This window comes from Muntiacus reevesi, chromosome 9, assembly GCF_963930625.1.
Source record: "Muntiacus reevesi chromosome 9, mMunRee1.1, whole genome shotgun sequence".
In the NCBI taxonomy this organism is placed as follows: Eukaryota; Metazoa; Chordata; class Mammalia; order Artiodactyla; family Cervidae; genus Muntiacus; species Muntiacus reevesi.
Window position 1 is genome coordinate 9323961 of NC_089257.1, and position 18947 is coordinate 9342907.

Here is an 18947-nt window from a genome sequence, read left to right on the forward strand (position 1 = left end):
AATTACCTGAATAAGATCTCCCTATATATGACATCTCAGATGTTACAGATATTTTATACTGAGAATTACTTATTACAAGAAGCAGTCAGTCTGGAAATAAGATTGTTTCTAAACACCCCAAAACGTCATTAAGACCATCTCAGAAACTAAGGTAAGTTTTTAAACAGTGCTGCTGCTTATTAAAGATTCTTACTTACCATGTATTGTACTCATTATTTCTCAGCACTTTTCAGATACAGTAATAAAGTATTTCATCCTTATCCCAATTATTGAAGAGATGGTTTATAGTTATCCTTTTTTTTTTTTTTTTTAAATTTTATTTTATTAGTTGGAGGCCAATTACTTCACAACATTTCAGTGGGTTTTGTCATACATTGACACGAATCAGCCATTGAGTTACACGTATTCCCCATCCCGATCCCCCCTCCCACCTCCCTCTCCACCCGACACCTCTGGGTCCTCCCAGTGCACCAGGCCCGAGCACTTGTCTCATGCATCCCACCTGGGCTAGTGATCTGATTCACCCTAGATAATATACATGCTGTTCTTTTGAAACATCCCACCCTCACCTTCTCCCACAGAGTTCAAAAGTCTGTTCTGTACTTCTGTGTTTCTTTTTCTGTTTTGCATATAGGGCCATCGTTACCATCTTTCTAAATTCCATATATATGTGTTAGTATGCTGTAATGTTCTTTATCTTTCTGGCTTACTTCACTCTGTATAATGGGCTCCAGTTTCGTCCATCTCATTAGAACTGATTCAAATGAATTCTTTTTAACGGCTGAGTAATATTCCATGGTGTATATGTATCACAGCTTCCTTATCCATTCATCTGCTGATGGGCATCTGGGTTGCTTCCATGTCCTGGCTATTATAAACAGTGCTGCGATGAACATTGGGGTGCACGTGTCTCTTTCAGATCTGGTTTCCTCGGTGTGTATGCCCAGAAGTGGTATTGCTGGGTCATATGGCAGTTCTATTTCCAGTTTTTTAAGAAATCTCCACACTGTTTTCCATAGTGGCTGTACTAGTTTGCATTCCCACCAACAGTGTAAGAGGGTTCCGTTTTCTCCACACCCTCTCCAGCATTTATTGCTTGTAGACTTTTGGATAGCAGCCATCCTGACTGGCGTGTAATGGTATCTCATTGTGGTTTTGATTTGCATTTCTCTGATAATGAGTGATGTTGAGCATCTTTTCATGTGTTTGTTAGCCATCTGTATGTCTTCTTTGGAGAAATGTCTGTTTAGTTCTTTGGCCCATTTTTTGATTGGGTCATTTATTTTTCTGGAATTGAGCTTCAGGAGTTGCTTGTATATTTTTGAGATTAATCCTTTGTCTGTTTCTTCATTTGCTATAGTTATCCTTAACCTAACTTGATGGTTGAAAAATTTGAGACTAATAGAAATCAAGCAAATTGTAGGACCCAGCTCCCTAATACTAGGCACCAAACTTTTTGCCTTAGATATCTCCTTTAATAAGGAAGACTGATCATAAATGAGAACAAATTAGACTACATTTTACACACATGGAAGACATTCATGAATATTAAATGACATAAATCATCAGCTGTTAGTTCTAACACAAGCATAGAGAACCTCTCCAGGGATCAACTATTATGAATAATATGAGTTTGGGGGGATTCCTTGAGGGTAAAATTGGTAATGATTCTTCCTGAGATCACTGCATAGTTAAGTCATATTATTACTCAAGCTGTCAATACTTTCTACCTCCTAGTTGTACACACAGCGATAAAATTAATAGAAGAGCTATGTGTATTCCAAACACCATAATGAGGATGCCATATATGTCACCTCAAATAATTCCTATAACAGCCTGTGAGCTGGATCTCATTCTCAGGTCACAGATGAAGAAACAGAATATAATGTGTTAAGGTAATGTACCCAGATTAGGGAAGGGAAGAGAGAAGAACCAGGAACTAATCTGGTTTTTCTAATTCTCAAACAAAATCACTTAACCACTGGGATAATCACTTTAGATATTTTTCAGAAGTGTCTGTGAGTTCATATTTTGTAAGGAGATAAAGGAGGAAATATTTGGGGCTAAGAGAGAGGCCAAGATAAAAGGGCTGTTCAATGAAAGAAGCACCACATTTTTCTTAACATTTGGGGGTCCCAGTATGTTATTATGGTGTGTATGTGTGTGTGTGTGTGTGTGTGTGTGTGTGTGAACTGATTAAACTGCTGCATATAAACCTGCCTCTGAAATATTAGTGTATTAGTAGTACTAATGTGATTATAATCATTACAGTCATCTCAGAAAAAAGATTACTAGTTCAACATTGTTTATTTTAACATAGTGAAACAGAGCATGGGTTAAGAATTTGGAGAGAGAAAAAAATTAACAAGTGTAATCTGATCTAACCTTGGTCCTCCCCTTTATTAACGCTTGATCCTAAGGAGAATCCTTAACTTTTTATGCTTTTATTTCCTAATGTATAAAAATAGGTATAGAATGATAGCAGTAACCACCTTTAAGTTTGCACTAAGGGTTAAAATAGCAAACGTTTGCAAAATCATTTAGCACGCACCAAGTGTTGGATAGGTTTTAGTTAATATTATCCTTGTTATTACAACTACTAACACTAGTTTCTGAGATTGCATCCTCAGCTGCAAAGTGGATGATATTTTACCAAGCACACAGGTTGTTATCACATGAAAAGGGATACGTACAAAACAATGGCTACTATCTTGGGCATACAGAAATCAATTATTTTAAAGTATGCATTATTAGCTGTTGTAAAGTTACTGGACTTAGGAAGCATGCATTACGACTACTTCTAAGTTCCTCTGGTATCCATTCCTTAGATTCCCATCACCAATGTTCTGTTGCTCCTTACGCAATCATTATCAGCAGTCTATTAATACAACTTGGGTTCTTGTGTCTGCCTTCCACCCCCTTACTTAATTACAGGCCATTTCATCCAAGACAAACAAAGATCTTTACTAGAATAACATCCAAGATTCCGCTTCATATTCCTATTCACCAATTCACCCATAGTCTCAGTTTTCATGATTCCCCATTTCCAAAAGACTAAAATGAAAATTTTATAGCTTTTCACTTATAGACTTTACACCAAACTTCTACCTCCTTTTCAGGATTTATTGCTATTATGTATGTGATGTCCTGTGTCAAACTCTTAGTAACCTGGAATGAGAAAGTGTACACAGCAGGTCTCCTGCCTGTATGTTTACAAAATTTATTCATTTCTACAATCTTAATAAGGACTTCACCTGGGAAGCAATGAGATTAATCATGAAGAACTCACAATCTTTTCAATACAAGCACACACACACGAATCAAAAGAATTCAATACTTGATAGAATTTTCTAAAATTATTATATATTAGAATGAGAAGTTTCATAAACCCAAGGGTGCATTAATAAAATATGTTTTCTCTTCAGGTAATGCAATTACCCATCACAGGAAACACATGGAGAACAGGAACAATGTGACAGAGTTTGTTCTACTGGGGCTCACACCGAATCCAAAGATGCAGAAAGTCATATTTGCTGCTTTTTTGGTCATCTATATCATCACTGTGGTAGGAAATATGCTCATCGTGGTCACCATTACTACCAGTTCGTTACTGGAATCCCCCATGTACTTTTTCCTAGCTTATCTCTCCTTTATTGATGCCTCTTATTCTTCCGTCAATACTCCCAAGTTGATCGTAGATTCACTCCATGAAAGTAAAACTATCCTATTCAATGGATGCATGACCCAAATTTTTGGGGAACATTTCTTTGGAGGAGCTGAGGGCATCCTTCTTACTGTGATGGCCTATGATCGTTTCGTGGCCATCTGCAAGCCCTTGCACTATACAGCCATCATGAATCGGTGAGTGTGTGGACTTCCAGTGGGAGTGGTGTGGGTGGGAGGCTTTCTTCACGCAACCATACAGATCCTCTTCATCTTCCGCTTGCCCTTCTGTGGCCCTAACGTCATAGACCACTTTATGTGTGACCTGAACCCTTTGCTCAGTCTTGCCTGCACTGATACCCACACTCTAGGGCTCTTTGTCGCTGCCAACAGTGGCTTCATCTGCCTATTAAACTTCCTCCTTTTGATGGTCTCCTATGTGGTCATCTTGCGTTCCCTAAGGACATATAGCTTACAGGCGAGGCGCAAGGCTCTGTCCACCTGTGTCTCCCACATCACAGTGGTCATCTTATTCTTTGTGCCTTGTGTATTTGTGTACATGAGACCTGCCGCTACTTTAGCCATTGATAAAGCAGTTGCTTTATTCTACACTATCATCACACCAATGTTAAATCCCTTAATCTATACTTTGAGAAATGCCCAGATGAAAAATGCCATTAGGAAATTGTGTAGTAGGAAAGAAATTTTACGTGATAAATAAATCTGCTTGGAACACAACATTGATTCAATAGAGGCAATGGTCAGAAGGACATCATGGATGATCTCAGCAAGGAATACTTATGGGATAAAGAAAAAAAAATAACTGCTACAAATCACAGATTCTGCGTTGAGTAGATCAGAAATGAGTGCAAGAAAAGAGAGAAAAATGACCCATAACTACTCTTTCCATATGCTTGAAATTCTACCAGATTCGGGTTTAGTTTTACTAGCTTCAACCAGTTACATAAATTCACAGGTTTTTCTTCTAATAACAAATTAAAGAAATAATGGAATTTATTGCCATCAAGTAATAATTTCTATAATTCATCACAACCTCAGATATACGGATGATACCACTCTAGTGACAGAAAGCAAAGAGAAGCTAAATAGCCTCTTGATGAGGAAGAGATAAATAGCCCCTTGATGAAGAAAGAGAGTGAAAGAGCCAGCTTAAAACTAAATATTAAAAAAAACTAAGATGATAGCACCCGGCCCCATTACTGCATGGCAAGTATAAGGGGAAAAGGTAGAAATAGTAACAGATTTCCTCTTAGTGGGCTCCAAAATCACTGCAGACGGTTACTGCAGACATGAAATCATGCTTCTTGGCAGGAAGGCAATGATTTGCCAACAAAGCTCCGGATAGTCAAGGCTATGGTCTTCCCAGTGGTCACGTACTGTTCTGACAGCTAGACCATAAAGAAGGCAGAACATCTTCAAATTGTGTGTCCCTTGGACAGCAGGGAGATCAAACTGGACAATCTTAAGGGAAATCAACCCTGAATATTCACTGGAAGGACTGATGCTGAAGCTGAAGTTCCAGACAACTCATTGGAAAAGTCCCTGGTGCTGGGAAAGATTGAGGGCAAAAGGAGAAGAGGGCATCAGAGGATGAGATGGCTGGATGGCATCACTGATGCAATAAACATGAACTTGGGCAAACTCTGGGAGATGACGAGGGACAGGAGGCATGGCGTGCTGCAGTCCATGGCATCACAAATAGTCGGACACAACTGGGTGACTGAACAATAACAAATAATTTCTAAAATAACCCAAGAAGGTATGCATAAAGATATGTTGCATACATGCATGCTCAATCCTGTCCAATTCTTTGTGACCCCATGGACTGTAGGCCCCTCTCTGTGCTTGTGATTCCCAGACAAGAAGAGTGGAGTGGCTTGCCATTCCTACTAAAGGGGAATCTTCCCAACTAGGGGATTGAAATTATGTCTCTTAACTCTCCTGCATTGGCAGGCAGATTCTTTATCACTAGCACCACCTGGGAAGCAGAAAAAGGAAAGTATCAAAAAGTGTCCTAAAGAGAAAAGCATCAAAGCAGATGTATTGGAAAGCCAGTAACCAAGATTGACTAATTTCCCAGGTCAGGCACTGAACTTCAATGAACTTCCAGGCAATGATGACACAATGTTTAGATAATTATGCTGCTAACCATTTACTGAGCCAGAACCTCTGCTTAACAGAGTATGTGTTGGATCATTATCACTAAAAATCTAATAATTTTTCATTAATAACTATGGTTGTTTTTATATATCACAATTTACAGTCACATGGTACATGTAATATTATAGTATGTAACTATTTAACACTATAAACGCACTGGCCCTGTCTCCCTCCAAGGGGTGGATAATGAATGTTACACCATTTCCAAATTCCCTTGCAGCCTTCGGCACCCTTTGGCATTGCTCATATAACCCAGGCTCTGCCGGTCACACATCAGAAAGAGTAAAGACTCAGATAAAAGGACATTCTGATGTCATAAAAGCATTTCTGTCTTTCCCATATACAGTCACACTCTGTAAAGTACTGTAAAGTACATGCCTGCTATATAGCAATAGTTTCTACAAGATACCACAATATCATATGCATGGTAAATATTGAATGTGTGGGTGAACATATAAAGGAGAACAATTAACTTCACTAAAATGAAAGAAGTAGTACTAGAGGCGAGGGAATTCCTTTCTCCTTTAAGTTGATTGAACTTCAAGGAAAAGTCTGGCTTGACCTCAGGGGGGACTACAATTTGCTTTTATTCCTGTTTAAACTGAGGATGAGAAAGAAATTTAAACTACATTTCTCAGCATATGAACTAATAGCTTATCTTAATATTCTCCCTGCTCTCAGCAAGATTTTCTATCTTATTAATATGAGCTCTTTAAGCTATATTCTACAGTTAATCTATTTACTTTTCAGTAACATTTCATTGTTAAAAGCTGTTTTTAAAAATGCATGGCTCTGTCTACATACAAAGCAATTTCAAGATAAATGCACTCCTTTTACTCTTTTTTGTCTTAATTCACTAAAAGCATTTTGAGCACACTATATCAGATGTTCATAATTGCTGGGGTTGCAATGGTAAAAAAAAGAGAGAGAGAGAGAGAGAGAGAGAGAGAGAGACCTGGATTCTGTCTTCAAAAAGCTTAAGATCCATTGAAAAATTCCCAAGAGGAAGTAAAAAATTACAACAAGGTGTTATAAATTATAAAATAGTGGAAGGATAAGGTACCATGAAATGTGTAGGGAATAGAAATTTGTACAGCCACTATGGAAAACTGTACGAGGTTCCTTAAAAAACTAATATGATTCAGTGATCCAACTCCTAGGAACATATCCAGAGCAAAGCACAATTTGAAGGGACGAACGCACCCCAATGTTCATTACAGCACTGTTTACAACAGCCAGGGCATAGAAGCAACCTAGATGCCCATCAACAGAGACTGGATAAAGAATATGTGGTACATATATACAATGGAATATAATCAGCCCTAAGAAATGAAACCGTGCCATTCACGGAGATGTGGACGGACCTAGAGACTCTCACACAGAGTGAAGTAAATCAGAAAGAGAAAAACAAACATTAAATAATATCACTTACATGTGTAATCTAAAAAAACGGTACAGATGAACTTATTTGCAAAGCAAAAATAGAGTCACATATAATAGAGAACAAACACGGTTACCAAGTGGAGAAGGGGGAGTGGAAAGAGCTGGGAGATTGGGACTGACATATACACTCTACTATGCATGAAACAAATAATAAGAACCCGCAGTATAGCACAGAGAACTCTATTCAGTGGTGACCTAAATGGACAGGAAATCCTAACAAGAGGGGACATGCGTATGTGCATGACTGACTCACTTTGCTGTACATCAAGAAACTAACGCAACATTGTAGAGCAACTATACTCTGATTAAAACTAATTTTAATAAAAAACTGTGAGGATCTGTAGAAATGTGTGTGCCCAGTTTAATGTTTAAATATGAATAAAATAAAGTGTTATATAGGTTTCCTCACATATGAAAAAGCTTTTATTTTAAAAATTAGAGGCCAAATTATATGATGTAATTATTATATAATATGCTGTTGGTAACTTAACATAAAGATACCAATGTTTTCAATTATTATTTTCACAAATCAAAACTGTTCATAAAAATTATAAATGTGAGTGTAGTTTGGCATAACCGCAACTGCTGACAGCAGTGATTAGCAACAGAAAAGCACAAAAACATATGGGAATGAGTTGGTGGTGGCAGCAGGCTGGTCTGGGAACACGGGTACATGGATGCAAAAGAAGAGAGAATTAGAACTGATAAAAGAACAGTATTTTAACTGTTTTAATGAGAATTAAAACTGTCTTGTGATATAAGAACCAGAACTTCAAGGGAAAAAAGTAAAAGTAGCATAAGCAATGAAGTGCAATGTGAGTAGAGATCACTGTTACAGCTGATGAACGAATGATCATCTCTGGGACCATCGGATCAGGCTCAATGGGAAACCATGTCAAGTTTTTTTTTAAATAAATATCACCAGTTTCATTACCTCATTTCTGTCCAAACTGCCTGGAAAGACACCCTAGAGTTGCGTTTAATGAGTAAAAAGTATGTGGACAAAGTAATAACTCAGTATGTATCTCAGTTCTACCACTAACTTGAAGTTTGGTCAAACATGCCATCCCTCATCCATGGGCAAAATCTACACTCTCTCCAAAAGATTGAAATCCCGGCCTGGGAAGGAAGTCCACATTCAAAATGAATTCCTTCTTTGGGTGCTCATTTCTCAGTCAAAGGGCTTTTTTTGGAGAGCTCATTACCCTTTTTAGTTAGAACCCTGACATAATTATTGATTGCATGTGAACTTTTTCAGTTAAAATCACTCTGTTCCGTTCCCTGACTGGACCCCACCTAATACAATATGGAAAATACGTAATACAATGCTAGTCTTATAAGCATGTCATAATTAGTATTTCTTTTACTGTACAACCAAGATTTAATAAACAAGAACATTCACACAAAAAATTCTATATTGAGGCCAGAGTCCAAAGTAAAGGAGTATCATTAGGCATGTGTTAATAATCAGTAGTAACCAACCCATCTCCATGCTATGTAATAAGACCAATTCAAAACTCTCAATTTGTACTTTTCACCTTCTGAAGATATTTCCAGATTTCCTGTGAATAGATAAGTATTTATTGATTAAGGTGCATTAAGTTGTGATAAGGAGAGTGAGATGGGAGACAGTAAGTCTGGATTCCAACCCAAGCTTTAGTTCTTGTGCTTAAGTGGCAATCAGCAAGTGTTATTCATTCCTTTGTTAAATTTGATATATCATCAAGAGGCTTGGACTAGAGTACTTCTATTACTTCTATCCGTAACGTTTAATGATTCTGTTTAACTATTACCTGAAGTCACTTTTTTCTTATTTCTTTCTATTTATTTTTATTAGTTGGAGGCTAATTACTTTACAATATTGTAGTGGGTTTTGCCATACATTGACATGAATCAGCCATGGATTTACTGGGAAGACCCAGAGGGGTCGTGTGGAGAGGGAGGTGGGAGAGGGGATAGGGATGGGGAATACATGAAGTCACTTTTTTCTTCCAGAGTTTCTTCATAGCACGTTTAACCTCAGCATTTCTGAGGGTATAGATTAAAGGATTTAACATAGGGGCCACCATAGTGTAAAAGACAGCAACAGCTTTATCAATGGGCAGAGTGGCGACTGGGCGTTGATACACAAACACGCAGGGCACGAAGAATAACACAACCACCGTGATGTGAGAGCCACATGTAGAAAGGGCTCTGCGTCTCCCCTGCAAACTGTGAGCCCTCAGGGAGCGCCAGATGACCACATAGGAGACCAACAGGAGAAGGAGGCTTAACAGGCAGATGAACCCACTGTTGGCAGCAACAAAGAGGCCAAGGATGTGGGTGTCCACGCAGACAAGCTGCAACAAAGGGTACAAGTCACACATGAAGTGGTCTATGACACTGGGGCCACAGAAGGGCAGCCGGGCTGTAAAGAGGGTCTGAACGCTTGCGTGGAGAAACCCTCCGGTCCAGGCCACCCCAGCAGGAGGAGGCACAGCCTGCGGCTCACGATGGCCGTGTAGCGCAGAGGTCTGCAGATGGCCACGTGGCGGTCATAGGCCATCTCCGTCAGCAGGATGATCTCAGCAGCACCAAAAACGTGTTCTGCATAGACCTGAGCCATACACCCATGAAAGGAGATTGTCTTGAGCTCATGAAGGGAGTCCACAATCAACTTAGGAGCCGAAGAAGAAGAGTAAATTGTGTCTATCAAGGAAAGGTGGGTCAGGAAGAAGTACATGGGGGAGTTCAGAGCCTGGCTGGTGGTGATGGTGACCACGACGAGCAGGTTGCCTGAGAGGGTTACCATGTACAAGACCAAAAACACCACAAACACTACCTTTTGCATTTGGGGGTCCTGTGTAAGACCTACTAGAATGAACACAGTCACATTCCTTTCATTCCGCATCTATGTGGTGCGGGTAATGTAAACACTGGCAAGGAACACTTTACTTTTAAGAAAGAAAAAAAGGAAAAGGGAATATAAAAGAATGAATTACTGCAAAATGCTACCTTTTAACAGTACTCGGACAATATCACAAATGATTCCTTCTTTTCCCCAAACTGTCTAGTAACTCATGCACCAAAATTTCTCTTAGTTGACTCTCTTAGATTTTTTTTTACATTTTTTAGTATTTTCCAAAATTATGGAGCTTACATTACTAATTTTAATCAGAAAATACATATAACTTACATGTTTTTTTCTTGGAGGCCTTAGGTTGAAACAATGAATTTTTTTTTTCCTGGAAAGCCTACCTTTTATTTTTTTTTTAATTTTTTTTATTAGTTGGAGGCTAATTACTTCACAACATTGCAGTGGGTTTTGTCATACATTGACATGAATCAGCCATAGAGTTACACGTATTCCCCATCCCGATCCCCCCTCTCACCTCCCTCTCCACCCGACTCCTCTGGGTCCTCCCAGTGCACCACGCCCGAGCCCTTGTCTCATGCATCCCACCTGGGCTGGTGATCTGTTTCACCCTAGATAATATACATGCTGTTCTTTCGAAACATCCCACCCTCACCTTCTCCCACAGAGTTCAAAAGTCTGTTCTGTACTTCTGTGTCTCTTTTTCTGTTTTGCATATAGGGTTATCGTTACCATCTTTCTAAATTCCATATATATGTGTTAGTATGCTGTAATGTTCTTTATCTTTCTGGCTTACTTCACTCTGTATAATGGGCTCCAGTTTCATCCATCTCATTAGAACTGATTCAAATGAATTCTTTGTAATGGCTGAGTAATATTCCATGGTGTATACGTACCACAGCTTCCTTATCCATTCATCTGTTGATGGGCATCTAGGCTGCTTCCATGTCCTGGCTATTATAAACAGTGCTGCGATGAACATTGGGGTGCATGTGTCTCTTTCAGATCTGGATTCCTCGGTGTGTATGCCCAGAAGTGGGATTGCTGGGTCATATGGCAGTTCTATTTCCAGTTTGTTTAAGAAATCTCCACACTGTTTTCCATAGCGGCTGTACTAGTTTGCATTCCCACCAACAGTGTAAGAGGGTTCCCTTTTCTCCACACCCTCTCCAGCATTTATTGCTTGTAGACTTTTGGATAGCAGCCATCCTGACTGGCATGTAATGGTACCGCATTGTGGTTTTGATTTGCATTTCTCTAATAATGAGTGATGTTGAGCATCTTTTCATGTCTTTGTTAGCTATATGAATTTTTTAATTGAATGGTATATGTATGGGAAAAGAAATATAGAAAGTTGTGTACTGGTATATTGTGGGACCCCAAAAATATATGATCTGAATATATTAATATTTGAGGAGATCACTTTAATGTGCTCATAAAGTTACTGCTATCAGTTCACGAAATGAACACAGAATGAGGGCCTCACTGACTCTAACACATTTAGAGGATCAGGGCAGGGGGTGAGTCTGCCCCAGCTGCCCCATGGACCACTTTTAGTCATCCTAGATGCTGTCTTTAGTCTACCATCTAAAAATTATTGATCACCAGTTTTAACATATGCCATTAATGCTAACAAGTAATAAGCCTAGTCTCAGTCATCAACCAGATCACTGTAATGCAAAGTCTATTTACTTTTCCTTGATGAGGAATCCATGTATTAGTCAAGTCAAGTTTAAGGTAATATATATAACTAAGTGGGCTTCCCAGATGGCACTAGTGGTAAAGAACCTGCGTGCCAATGCAGAAGACATAAGAGATGTGTGTTTGATCCCTGGGTTGGGAAGATCCCCTGGAGAAGGGCATAGCAACCCACTCCTGGATGCTTGTCTGGAGAATCCCATGGACATAAGAACCCGTAGGCTACAGTCCATAGGGTCGCAAAGGGTCAGACATAACTGAAATGACTTAGCACGCACACATACAACTAAGTATTGTAATTATTAATCTTTTCATTTTACAGTAACTAAGATTTCATTATTCTCTTTATATTTATGTATTTTTAAAGCAAATAGGCAGTGAAGGGTAAAATGAATGACCTATGTTACAAGTGGGCAAGGTAACTCTTCCAGTGAAGTTGCTCAGTCTTGTTCAACTCTTTGTGGTCCCATGGACTGTAGCCTACCAGGCTCCTCTGTCCATGGAATTTTCCAGGCAAGAGTCCTAGAGTGGGTTGCCATTCCCTTCTCCCTGGGATCTTCCAGACCCAGGGATTGAACCCAGGACTCCTGCATCACAGGCAGATGCCTTACCATCTGAGCCACCAGGGAAGCCCCAGATTCTCTGCACCAGGGAACTCTTCCAGATAATCTCACAAAGCCTTCATTGAGAAGCTATCTTTAGAGTTCCAAGCCCCCATAGTGGGCTCCCTTCTGGATAGCCCAGGGCATCAGAGAATCCTTCCAGGGACAAGAACACTTGAGAAGAAATTTTGTGTGCACTTCTAATTGCCAGCTCTTCTCTGGAGAAGATGGCACCTGGGAGAACCAAGAACCAACTGATATATTTTTATACTTTCCAAATGGTCTGTACCAAAGGTTGGATTTCATGATCAAAATCAGACAGAAAATCCCAAACTTAACCCATTCATCCTCATTATTTCACTTATTACTTCAGTTTCTTGCAAACTTTGAAGCAGTTACTTTTAAAACAGATCTCTTTTACAATTTATATCAGTTCCTTTTATCCCACACAACACAATAACCAACTCACAAATGAAACAGCTCAGGGGACATTTTTGATGTCCTCTCTTCATTGATAGACCCAAACACAGGATAATATTCAGGTTTTTGGTTTTTTTGTCTTAGTCCAAAGACCAATTCTGTTCCTATTTCCACTCATATTCTCTAATACTCATAATTTTGGAAAAATGAGAAATGGCCAAAAGTTATAATATAGCAAACTAATCTTGACCTTCCATAAAATGGCACCCAGACTGCAATTGAGAGGTAAGAACTACAGGAGACACACTACTTCTTAAGCAGGGAAATCTTTGTTACTTGATTACATTCAGTATACTCAAATATTGGGAAATGCACTTTTCCTATAAGTCTGTTTTTCTCAATCTTTATAGAATGCAGAGATTTATTTTTTACACCATGGCATTTCTATAATAACTGTCAATTTTGTTGAGTTTCACAATGTACTAGGCATTATACTAAATACTTTACATGTACGTGGTCTTTCAAATGATCCTTGTGAGGTTGGTGTACTGTTGTCTGTATTGTAAAGAAGAAGAAACTGTGGTTACAAGAAGATGAATGACTTGCCCAAAGTAATGATGATGGAAAACTTAATAGAGAAGACTATATTCAAATCCAGGACGCCTGTCTCTAGCTCTTTACCACTGAGTGCCTCTCCAGGAGGAATCCAGCTTACTTCTGGGAATCAGCAATGTCAAAGTTTAGACATGACCACCGGTGACCACATGAAATCCATGGCCATTCTTTTGCTAACCTATGAAATACAGTGAAAGATGTTAATGGGATCCAGAGTCGATTGGAAAAGACCTAGAATTGTGTACACAAAAAAACTCCCAGTACTTTGCACTTTATAATCTCATCAGTTCAGTTCAGTTCAGTTGCTCAGTCATATCCGACTCTTTGAGAACCACATGGACTACAGCACGCCAGGCCTCCCTGTCCATCACCAAATCTGGAGCTTGCTCAAATTCTTGTCCATCGAGTCAGTGATTCCATCCAACCATCTCATCCTCTGTCATCCCTTTCTCCTCCTGCCCTCAATCTTTCCCAGCATCAAGGTCTTTTCACATGAGTCAGTTCTTTGCATCAGTAGGCCAAAGTATTGGAATTTCAGCTTCAGCATCAATTCTGCCAATGAACATTCAGGACTGATTTCCTTGAGGATTGACTGGTTGGATTGTCTTGCTGTCCAAGGGACTCTCAAGCATCTTCTCTAACACCACAGTTCAAATGCATCAATTCTTCAGCACTCAACTTTCTTTATGTTCCAATTCTAACATCCATACATGATTACTGGAAAAACCATAACTTAGACTAGATGGACCTTTGTTGGCAAAGTAATGTCTCTGCTTTTTAATATGCTGTCTAGTGTCATAGCTTTTCTTCCAAAGAGCAAGCATCTTTTAATTTCATGGCTATAGTCACAATCTGCAGTGATTTTGGAGCTCAAGAAAATAAAATGTGTCACTATTTCCATTGCTTCCCCATCTATTTGCCATGAAGTGATGGGACCAAATGTCCTGATCCTCTTTAAAGATGAGGAAACTGAGATCCAGAAAGAAACACAGCTAACTGATCTGTAGAACACAAGAATCCAAATCTTCTAATGCCCAAAACAGTAATTTTTTTTTCGCAGCAACACATCTTACTCTGTTCAGACACCTTAAAGTGACGGTATACAAGGAAAAAAAATCACCATACAGTGACAAAGAGAATTAGCTTTCATCTCTCGTATTTAGCAATACCTGTTTTGACTCTCTAAGAAAAAGACGAAAGTCTAAGGTCGTGTGTGTGTGTGTGTGTGTGTGTGTGTGTGTGTGTGTGTGTGTTCAGTCATGTCCAAGTCTTTGCGACCCCATGGACTGCAGCCCGCCAGGCTGCTTTGTCCATGGAATTTTCCAGACAAGAACACTGGAGTGGGCTGCCATTTCCTACTCCAGAGGATCTTCCCAACCTAAGGATCAAATCTGCATCTCTTGCATCTCTTTCTTTAGCAAATGGACTCTTTACCACTGAGCCACCAGGGAAGTCCAGTTCAGGGGAACAGAAATTCAGTCATGCTACTGGGACCATGTACACTGAAGCAAAAATAAGATCTAACAAGATCCACCAACGTTTGAATAGGATTAGAATAAAATAGCCTTTGAGCTTGGAGTTTAATAAAGACTCACAATCACAGCAGGCCACCTGAAGCAAACAGCTGACTTATTTGAAAAGACCCTGATGCTGGGAAAGATTGAAGGCAGGAGGAGAAGGGGACGACAGAGGATGAGATGGTTGGATAGCATCACTAACTCAATGGACATGAGTTTAAGTAAACTCTGGGAGTTGGTGATGGACAGGGAGGCCTGAAGAGTCAGACATGCCTGAATGGCTGAACTGACTGATTCACAGCAGAGGGTACATTTTTAATGTCATATTTTAATTCATTTTCTCTTTGGTTTTTGAACTGAGTTTTTCTGCAAAAAAAAGCAAACTCCAAGTGCTGTCCTTCTCTCTCCCATTGATTCTCCATGGGAATCCATAAATCATAAACCTATTTCTTATTAATATAGTTAAACTCATAAACAGTGAGAAAAACAAATATTTCTGGAAAATATCCTAAAACATCTAAAACCATCAATATCAGGAAGGAAAACTTTAATTATTTTAATTCTAAACCCCTTAGAAGAAAATGGAAATGTAAAAACCAGATTAAAAATCAATAGTGCTAGTTAACTTACTATGGTGGCCTCTGTCCTTAAGAAGAATGATCAGTGTACTCAGGAATAAGAAATAATCATTATTTGTAGCTACTCAAGTATCATGTCATGTAATGGATGTTTTTCAAGTCTTCCCACTGACTGGACGATTCTACAGGAAGTAGAGAATGTCAAGACGGCACAGATTTATTCAAACGGATTCAGCAAACATTTTCAAAGCTCCACTGTCTTGGAAATTCACATCAAAGGAAAATAAAATGCTGTGATAAATTTGAAACCCAAACTTCTTAGGTACTAAGGAGAATCTTCTGATCTTCAGCACTTAGATTCATGATTCCACAATGAGAAATAGAAATATTTCAATTCTTAATAAGCTCCTCTTATTCTGCTCTTAGAATAAGAAAACAGCTTCTTCTTGAATCTTAGTGTTTAAAGAGGATACAGACAATGTTAAAAGACTGATTTTTCTATTAATATCTAAGGCTTTGCCCTCCTAGGAATTAATTATTTCTGTGGTTGTTTTTTTTTTTTTTTTTTTTTTTTTTAAGATTTTGCCTTAGAAACAAATATTTTGGAGAATTTGTCTACACATAGTACATCTTCACCTGGTTGGTTCTTCTCCATGAACTTTCAACTAATGCAATAACAGTTTCCATTCCTGGTTGGAAATTTGTGTGAGAAAGCAATCCTCGTGTAAGCCTTAGGGTATCATGAACTGAGACATAGAGGATAGTAAACACTATGTGAACAATTCCATGGGGTTTTATCGAGGTTGCATATCCCTGAGAGCATCTCCTCACTAGCTAAGGTCACCAGACGAGGGTGAGGTTCTGAGTCAAGCTCTCAGCTGTACTATAAACACATCGGGACATACGCTATCTACAGGAACCTTGGGACTTGCTATATTTTCAGTAAGTGTGATATCTAGAGTTGGGGAACAAATGAGTTTAATATTCTAGTACCAACACTTCCGGTGTAGAAATATAGAAACATATAATCATATGCCTTCTCACTGACTATTTTAGACTTTTGGGAATTCCACTGGTCATTCAATAAAAGAAGTCTGCCTAGGCAAAAAGATTTCTTTTCAAATTTTCCTCACATGCATTATCCTCAGGACAGTGCAACACATAGGAGTTAGTAAATACTCTGCAGCCTAGAGGAGAGGGTTTAAGTCACATGTTGTACCACTTGATGCAGCTATTACATTTAAATATTATGGCCAGGCAGAGGATGGAGAACAGGGGAAATAGTAATAATAGTATAACCCTATCAAGAAATTTACTTTTTGGCCATAACACGACAAAACTAGAAATCAACAATAGGGGGGAAAAAACTGAAAAAGCAAGTGGAGGCTAAACAATACAAAACTAAACAACCAATGAATCACTGAAAGAAAGAAGAAATTTTAAAATGGGTGAAGACAAATTAAAACAGAAACAAACAAAAAACCAAAATGACCTAGAATCTACGTGTGCTAGCTGCTTGCTTCAGTTGTGTCCCACTCTGGGTGACTCTGCGGGCTGTAGTCCACTAGGCTTCTCTGTTCAAGGGGATTCTCCAGGCAAGAAGACTGGAGCAGGGTGCCAGACCCTCCTCCAGGAGTCTATAGGATGCAGCAGAAGCAGTTCTAAGAGGGAAGCTTAGAGCAGTAGAAGCCTGCTTCAAGAAACAGGGGAAATCTCAACTAACAATCTAACTATTCACCTAAAAGAAATAGAAAATAAACAAGTCCCAAAGTTATTACAAGGAAAGAAATCATAATGATCAGAATAGAAATACATGGGAAAAGAGGCTAAAAATAATAAAAACAATAATAATAATAATGAAAACTAAGACCTGGTTCATTGAAAAGATAAGCAAAATTGACAAAACTTTAGCCAGACTCATCAAGGCCCAGATCAATAAAAACAAAAATTGAAAAAAGACAAGTTACAAATAATCCCACAGAAAGCAAAAAGGATCATAAGAGATTACTGCAAACAATTTTATGCCAATAAAATAAGCAACTTAGAAGAAATGGACAAATTCCTAGCAATGCACAATCCAGCAAGACTGAACTAGGAAAAAACAGGGAATATGAACATATCAATTACCAGTAATTAAATTAAATAATTTTATAAAAAATTAAAGTTATGGTGGCTCAGGTGGTAGAGTCCACCTGCAATGCAGGAGACCAGGGGTCAACTACTGGGTTGGGAAGATCCCCTGGAAGAGAAAATGGCAACCCACTCCAGTATTCTTGCCTGGAGAATTCCACGGACAGAGGAACCTGGAAAGTTACAGTTCATAGGGTCACAAAGTGTCAGACACGACTGAGCAACTAACACACACTTTCAATTAAAAATTAAAAAGTCCAGGACCAGATTACTTCACAGGTAAGTTCTACCAAACATTTAGTGAAGACTTAGCACCTGTCTTTCTGAAACTACTTCAAAAAATTTACAGGGAAAAGGATGGTTCTGAACCCACTCTATGAGGCCTGCATCACCCAAAACCAGACAAAAATATCACAAAAAGAGAGAAAATTATAGGCCAATATACTAATAAACCTAGATGCAAAATTCTTCAACAAAATATTAGCAACTAAATTCAATGTAAGTTGAAAGGATCATACACCATGATCAAATAGGATTTATCCCAGAGATATAAGGATAGTTCAGTATCAATAAAGCAATCAATGTGATATACCAGGCTAACAAATTGAGGGATAAAAATCACTTAATCACCTTAATATAGGCAAAGAAAGCTTTTGACAAAGCTCTTCACCCATTTGTGACAAAAACTCTTCAGAATGTGGGAATAGAGGAAACAAATCTCAATGTAATAAAGGCCATTCATGATAATCCAAGGGAAAGAGCAGAGGCTGCACTTTTCTGGAGCAGCCATGAAGAAATACACCACGTCCAAGGCAAGAGAAACCCAAGTAAGACAGTGGGTGCTGAGAGAGGGCCTCAGAGGGCAGACAGACTGTAACCACAATCACAGACAACTAACCAATCTGATCACATGAACCACAGTATGTCTAACTCAATGAAACTAAGCCATGCCGTGTCTGGCCACCCAGGACAGACGGGTCATGGTGGAGAGGTCTGACAGAGTGTGGTCCACTGGAGAAGGGAATGGCAAACCACTTCAGTATTCTTGCCTTGAGAATTCCATGAGCAGTATGAGAAGGCAAAATGATAGGATACTGAAAGATGAACTCCCCAGGTGGGTAGGTGCCCAATCTGGCACTGGAGATCAGTGGATATCAGTGGAGAAATAACTCCAGTGGAGATCAGTGGAGAAATAACTCCAGAAAGAATGAAGGGACGAAACCAAAGCAAAAACAACACCCAGTTG

The 18947-nt window shown here is 39.0% G+C and overlaps 2 pseudogenes; one reads left to right on the plus strand and one right to left on the minus strand.

The window, feature by feature from the left end:
* Nucleotides 1–3454: 3454 nt before the first annotated feature.
* Nucleotides 3455–4384, plus strand: LOC136175035 (olfactory receptor 4C46-like; annotated as a pseudogene).
* Nucleotides 4385–8807: 4423 nt separating this feature from the next.
* On the minus strand, nt 8808–10177 carry LOC136175516 (olfactory receptor 4C12-like; annotated as a pseudogene).
* Nucleotides 10178–18947: the final 8770 nt, after the last annotated feature.